We start from the raw sequence: 7,647 nt of genomic DNA, 5'->3' as shown, positions 1-7,647 counted from the left end.
CAATAATAATGTTACTATCCTCACAGACAAGTTGGGTTATGGTTTTATTTACATAGTTTCTTTTTTCTAGATTTAAAAAACATTTCGATGGCTTTTCTCCGTCTTCTATCCACCTAGCTCGGCTTCTCAAAATTAAACCCTTCATATATTCTTTTCTATCTAATTCCTCCTGTTTTTTCTTTTCTTCCAACCATTCAAGAAATATCTTTGATTCAGGATTTTTATCCACTAACTCAGTTAAAAAATTAATTCGATTTTCCAGTTGTTTTCTTTTTAATTCCTTTTCCTTTTTAAGAGCTGCACTAAAACTGAATGACATGCCCCTTATTTTTGTAAGAAGGATTTCCAAAAATAGATGGTCACTTATCATAAAGGATATAAGATATGGGTCTGCAGACAACAGGTAATTTCTATCATAGGGAAGTAAAGCATACTCCTCTATTACTGTATAAATAACCGATTTCACACGTTCGACATACTGAGTATTATTTAATAGTCAGTTGTTAAATTTCCTAAAACCTTTGCCTTTAGTAAATTCAGAAAGTTTTATAAAGATCTCTATGGCATTATGGTCTGTTTTATACCCTGGAACAATACTAATTTTTAAGATACAAGATAATAATTCTTCCGTTATCAGGGAAAAATCCAGCCTTGCTTTTTTTAATGGTGATTTCCTTGACCATGTATATCGTCTACTTTCTGGGTTATTTATTCTCCATGGATCACATAAATTAAATTTATTCATAATTTTTAGTATCTCATTACGGGCCTGAGGGTTATTTCTGTGTTTATAATTATAAGTATCCAACGCTTGGTCAAGTACAAGATTGAAATCCCCACAGACAACATTAAATTCATTATCAAATTCTTCAATAGATTCAGAAACCGTTTTATAGAAATCAGGAGAGTGTTTGTTTGGGCCATATATACTTACAATAGTTATTCTGTAGAAGCTCGTTTCTATTTCAATAACTAGTAAATTGCCCTTATCGTCACATTTTGCTCTACCCAATTTATATTCAGTTAGGCTTAAAAAGAATTGCTATTCCCCTGGAGCTGCTATTAAACGAATTAGTAAGGCAGTCATAACCCCATTGTGCTCTAATATATGCTTTTTGACTGTTTTCGAAGTGTGTATCTTGTAAACAAAAAATGGAACAGTCTAATTTTCTAAGATAATTAAAAACATCTCTGAGTGTATCCAGGTCACCAAGTCCCTGACAATTCATTGAAAGAATTTTAAGAGCCATGACTAACTTTATCTAGAGACATGGATACAGAGTCTTTACCTGAAGATAGGCTATACTTGTAAAAGTGAGGTAGTGTTCCAGTGAACAGTGTGTGTATGACAATTTTGATTTTGAAGTCACATGAGATCTCAGACGTGTTGGCATGAAATACTACTATGTGTACATAAATAAAATATTCGTTTATGTGAAAATGGGGAAACCCCCAGCATAAATGCATAAATCAAGCTAATTCTCACCCAGTGTCTGGAGAATTAAACAATACCGTATTTTGGTATTATGAATTACTGCTATCCTTGTTAAAGAGACACAAAGAGAAAGAAATATTGTAATAAATAAATAGCAAATTGTCTATCATAAATTACTACATATTTTGTAAGGATTACAAGTCACTGTCAAAAGACATCGATAAATAAGGTCCAGCGACAATTGAAATACACCTACTATCACAACTTCGTTGTTATAGTTACAGCAAGCACAAAAAAAACAACATATATACACATACATACACACATACATATATATATATACACACATACATATACACATATACATACATATAAATAAACAAATAAAAAATTTTATATTTTTTTTACAGGTCTACCTTTGCAGATGTTATTACAACCCCCCTCCCCCCAAAAAAAACCCCCAAGAAAAACCCCAAAACAACCCAACCAAACAAACTTTTGATTGGGTACAGATTTACATTAGCTAGCCCTGTATGGAACACACAACTTTGTTTTTCTATACATAGTGAACAGATGTCAGATTAATTAACCAAAACAAAATAATAAGCATAAAACAAAACAATAATACATTAATATTACTTATTCTTATGGATGTGTGGCTTTACAAATACACACACACACACACACACACACACACACAGAGAGAGAGAGAGAGAGAGAGAGAGAGAGAGAGAGAGAGAGAGAGAGAGAGAGAGAGAGAGAGAGAGAGAGAGAGAGCTGCCCCCTCCCTACCTTTGGTTGAATAAAAAATATATGTACCAATGTCCTACATTACATGTCACAATTATGACAATATAGAATACTCAATTTTTGCTTTTACCACCTTTGGTTGTGTAAAACATATTTACATACGTACATTAGCTGACCCTGTACGAAACGCACAAATGTTTTTCTAAGCACGGTGAATAGGTGTCAGATTAATAAACCAAAACAAAATCCACATACCTTCTGTTGGGTGACATATGTTCAGACGTACATTGCATGTCACAATATGGAATACACAACTTTTTGTTTTTCTATGCACAGTGAACAAGTGAAAAATAAAATAGGCATAAACAAAACCCACACATTAATGTTACTTATTGTTCATCGAAATAAGTGTGTGGCTTTACAAATACCCACAAACACGGACTTGTCCCCAACCCATATCCCACCTTTCATTGGGTATATATATATATATATATATATATATATATATATATATATATATATATATATATATATATATATATATATATGTACCAACGACGTACATTTCATGTCACAATATGAAATACACCACTTTTGTTTTTTTATGCACGTGAACAAGTGTCAGAAAATAAAAATAAAAGCATAACGACACATTAGTATTGTTTATAGTTCATCAAACTGAATGTCGGGTGCAATTTTCCATGGTTGATTTTTATCATGACGAATTTCCAAAATGACCGAAGTATCAATCACACGAACACTCGTTTGTTTGTTATTTTCCTGTCTCATTTTGTACGCAATAGCTGCTAATTTACCTCGTGCTTTCTTCAAGACAACAGAGAGATCTGTACGTATTGTTATTTTAGTCCCCTTTAATTGTGAAGCAGAATTCAATACAAGGTCTCTATCCTTTTGGTAAAGAAATACAACAATAACCGGCGGGGGTCCTGTTGGAACTTCATTGTCAGCAGCATGGGAGTGGGGTTGTTGATTTCGTCGTGGTAGACGGTGCACATTTAACAAATTCATGTCATTTGCCATCTTGTCACCCAACATAAGCTTTTGAGCGAACATATTCCGGACCACTTTTTCACAATTTTCACTTTTGATATCAGCTTGTAACGGTAAACCATAGATGAGTAAGTTACGCTTTCTGTCGTGGATTTCGAGTCTTAAGTGCTGTTTTTCAAGAAGTGCTATTCTTTCACTAAGCTTCCGTTCGATAACAGTCGTGCGTTTGTTTACATCTTGAATATCCATCGCGTTCTTTTCCGTGTCATGGTTAATTCCGTCTAATTTCGCATTTAACTCATCTGTCCATTTTTTCACTTCGCACATCATATCTGATTTTATAGCATCAACCTTTTCGTTTAATAGTTTTATATCGGAACGAAGTGCCAATAATATTTCTTTTTCACTCTCCATTGTTGAATGTCTCGTGTCTCGCTTTCCGGCCATGATGGAAAACCCCCCAACTAAATCTCCGATTCAAATTGCCGGTCTAAACAACCGTCCATGTTACTATAAAACTTAGAAATATCCAACCAGTGATTCATAAAATGTTGTACCTGGAATAAATTTGTTCCCACTGCAGTGTGCGTTGTTTTCACTATTCCGCCATTTTGCCGTCATGAAACTCGTGCGGGATTTGAGCAGGCCTAACAACGTTTCCTGATTTTTTAAATTTAATGTTACTTCAAAAAATTGTTCCCATTGAATTGTCACAGAGGTTTGCTGTTGCACTGTTCGTATATCAAGATAGACGCTGCGACACAACTGATGCAATTATAAGTTATGAGCCATGTGCTCACAATGTCTGTGCACGTGCATGTGCAGTCGTCACGGCTCACTGGCAGGCCGATGAAAATTCGCTATATTATTGACGACTCACAAACAGTTTAGTGTAGTGATAGTATTACTCAATAACATTTAGTAATTAGAGTTCAAATAACTTTTTCATACTGCAAAGTTAATCACACAATGTTTTGAAAGTCCATAACACTGGGTGAGAAACGGGAGCTCAATCAAAACGTGACCGCTTCTTTCGACAACTCAACCGGAAGTCCCGTTGGTTAGTGGTTAGTGAGAGAGAAGAGGGTGTAGTGGCCTTGCGCCTACCCATTGAGGAAGGGACAATTAAGACATTTGACCTGGTATGCATATTCAACGATATATAATGATATTTATTGCTTAATATCAACAAGTATAATAGTATAGTTAATTAATAAAACGGTTAAATGTGACAGCTATTATATATAACGGGCGCAGCCACTTTGTATCATCCCAGTGAATACGCCCTCTGACGAGCTGGTGGTTACGTAATACCTAACGTGTCACGTCAGGAATTAGTCTTCGAACTGAAGAATCAAAACATACCTGATTTTTGCGGATGCATCGCAATATTCTGTAATAATAGCCATCCCAGTGAGCCAGCAACAATTCTATATTATTTTTAATACAAAATAAACCACCATTGTCAGTGTTGAAATAACTGTATTATGTTTTGTACATAAATTAACCCACGTACTGAAATAATAATCGGAGTGTTTTCTTAGTTAATTGGTCTTTTCTTTCCGTGGCCAGGACCTGTGGTTCCTGATTGGCAGGTGTATATTTAGACAGTCCCCAGACACTGTGTCTAGACACACTAAAAAGACGTGCCTCTTTTATTAAGATCACAGGGTATTGTGTGTTAACCGCACGGACACCCCTCTAATCGTAATCGATCAGCCGTCCTGTTTTATTACTGTAAGTCTGTAAAACCCTTGATTAAGTAGACTTTCCCATGTAAAATCACAAAACTGACCAATTACGTAGTCCCAGAGAAAAGAAAATTATCACTTGGTATCGTGAGTGGTCGTTTCTGCTCGAAAGTAGCATACCAATAGGCCTAATAATATGCATTTTTTTCTTTGGATTTTAAAAAAAAGAAAAATACTATAATTCCATTTCGTTCTATTGATGCAAATTGAAATATATTTAGTTAAATAGTTTATTATACTATCAAGTAATTTATGTTGTTTTACAAGTCAGGTTGATGAAAGCGAAGCTCCTATTCGTAAATTAGAGCGTTTGTTTACACTGTGCATAGAGGAGGGACGGAGCTGACGTCACTTTGCCCCAAGTTATACCACCGGACGTCACAAAAACGAAACAAAATGGCTGCCCCCAGTTAGCAAGAATAATCATAGTTTTTTATTAACTCTAAAATTACGCGTTTTTCATTTGTTAAAGTGTCAGTATGTGTTGGTGGTCCGGGTATGCATATTTCCAACACATAAAGCTCTTGTTTGAGTTTACTCTACTTTTAAGGACGCGCTCTGGGTTGGAGCCGGTACCGAGCTACGAACCCTGTACCTACCAGCCTGTAGTCCGATGACTTAACCCTTGCGCCACCGAGGCCGGTTTATTAACCAAACTAAGACGTGTTAAGATTTTGTTTTAAAATGATATAGTTAATATTAAATATTTTTAATCTTTCTAGTTGTTTGGAGACGCGTTAGACGGAGAGTGGAGGTAGTGGCGTGAATAAATATAGATAACGATTAATATTGAAAGCAGGGGGTTGCAAGCTGTTTATATTATATTGATATTGTCCATGTAAACAGGGAACTTGCACAGAAAGTAACCCGATATGGTGTATACAAATGGGAGAATTTCACACATATTGCTTTGATATGGTGCATTCAAATCGTGGACTTTGCTTTGATATGGTGCATTCAAATCGTGGACTTTGCTTTGATATGGTGCATTCAAATCGTGGACTTTGCTTTGATATGGTGCGTTCACACGTGGGTCACTTAAAAGAGACATGCTGTTTTCAAATAGTGCGTGCAAATCAGGAGCTTCAATATACAGACTGTGGTGGTAATGTGCTTAAAATTGTGGATTTAAATCAATATTACTTTGATAGTAGTAGACAAAATTTCCCTTTGACTCTATGTGCAGAGATAGGAATTTTATTATTGTAACGGTTTTGTCATTAAAATTTTGTGAGGTGCATAGAAATCGAGGGCGTGCACATATACTAATTAATATTGTTTTGATATGGTGCATACAACTCGGAACTTTCACATACATGTATATTGCGGGTTTTTGTGTGTGGTGTTTTTGTTGTTTTTTTGTGGTGTTTTTTTTTGCTTTGATATGGTACACACAAATTGGAAACTTTTACACATATTGCTTTGATATAGCACATTCAAATCGGGGTCTTACAAACATATTGCTTTGATATAGTGCATTTAAATCGGGGACTTACAAACATATTGCTTTGATATAGTGCATTTAAATCGGGGGCTTACAAACATATTGCTTTGATATAGTGCGTTCAAATCGGGGATTTACATATTGCTTTGATATAATGCATTCAAATATTGGACTTACAAACATGTTGCTTTGATATAGCACATTCAAATCGGGGACTTACAAACATATTGCTTTGATATAGTGCGTTCAAATCGGGGACTTACAAACATGTTGCTTTGATATAGTGCGTTCAAATCGGGGACTTACAAACATGTTGCTTTGATATAGTGCGTTCAAATCGGGGACTTACAAACATGTTGCTTTGATATAGCACATTCAAATCGGGGACTTACAAACATATTGCTTTGATATAGTGCGTTCAAATCGGGGACTTACAAACATATTGCTTTGATATAGTGCGTTCAAATCGGGGACTTACAAACATATTGCTTTGATATAGTGCGTTCACATCGGGGACTTACAAACATATTGCTTGGATATAGTGTCTTCAAATCGGTGACTTACAAACATATTGCTTTGATATAGTGCGTTCAAATCGGGGACTTACAAACATATTGCTTGGATATAATGCGTTCAAATCGGAGATTTACATTTTGCTTTGATATAGTGCGTTCACATCGGGGACTTACAAACATATTGCTTTGATATAGTGCATACAAATCGGGGACTTGCAAACATATTGCTTGGATATAGTGCGTTCAAATCGGGGACTTACAAACATATTGCTTGGATATAGTGCGTTCAAATCGGGGACTTACAAACATATTGCTTTGATATAGTGCATACAAATCGGGGACTTACAAACATATTGCTTTGATATAGTGCGTTCACATCGGGGACTTACAAACATATTGCTTTGATATAGTGCGTTCACATCGGGGACTTACAAACATATTGCTTTGATATAGTGCGTTCACATCGGGGACTTACAAACATATTGCTTGGATATAGTGCGTTCAAATCGGGGACTTATAAACAAATTGCTGTGATATTTTATACAAATAACGAACATTTATATACACACCCTGTTACTAATGAACATACACACTGAGGGAGTAATTATTACTTTAATATATAGTACAGTGAAACTTCTGTAAACAGGACACGCTTGGGACCAAGTAAAAAGTCCGGTTTTAAAAGGTATCCGGTTTACAGAGGTTCTCTTCTGGACAGATATTTAAAAGGGGACTATGAGA

This window comes from Gigantopelta aegis, chromosome 8, assembly GCF_016097555.1.
Source record: "Gigantopelta aegis isolate Gae_Host chromosome 8, Gae_host_genome, whole genome shotgun sequence".
NCBI classification, from domain to species: Eukaryota; Metazoa; Mollusca; class Gastropoda; order Neomphalida; family Peltospiridae; genus Gigantopelta; species Gigantopelta aegis.
The sequence above is the reverse complement of the archived record's forward strand: the minus strand, read 5'-3'. Positions refer to the sequence as shown.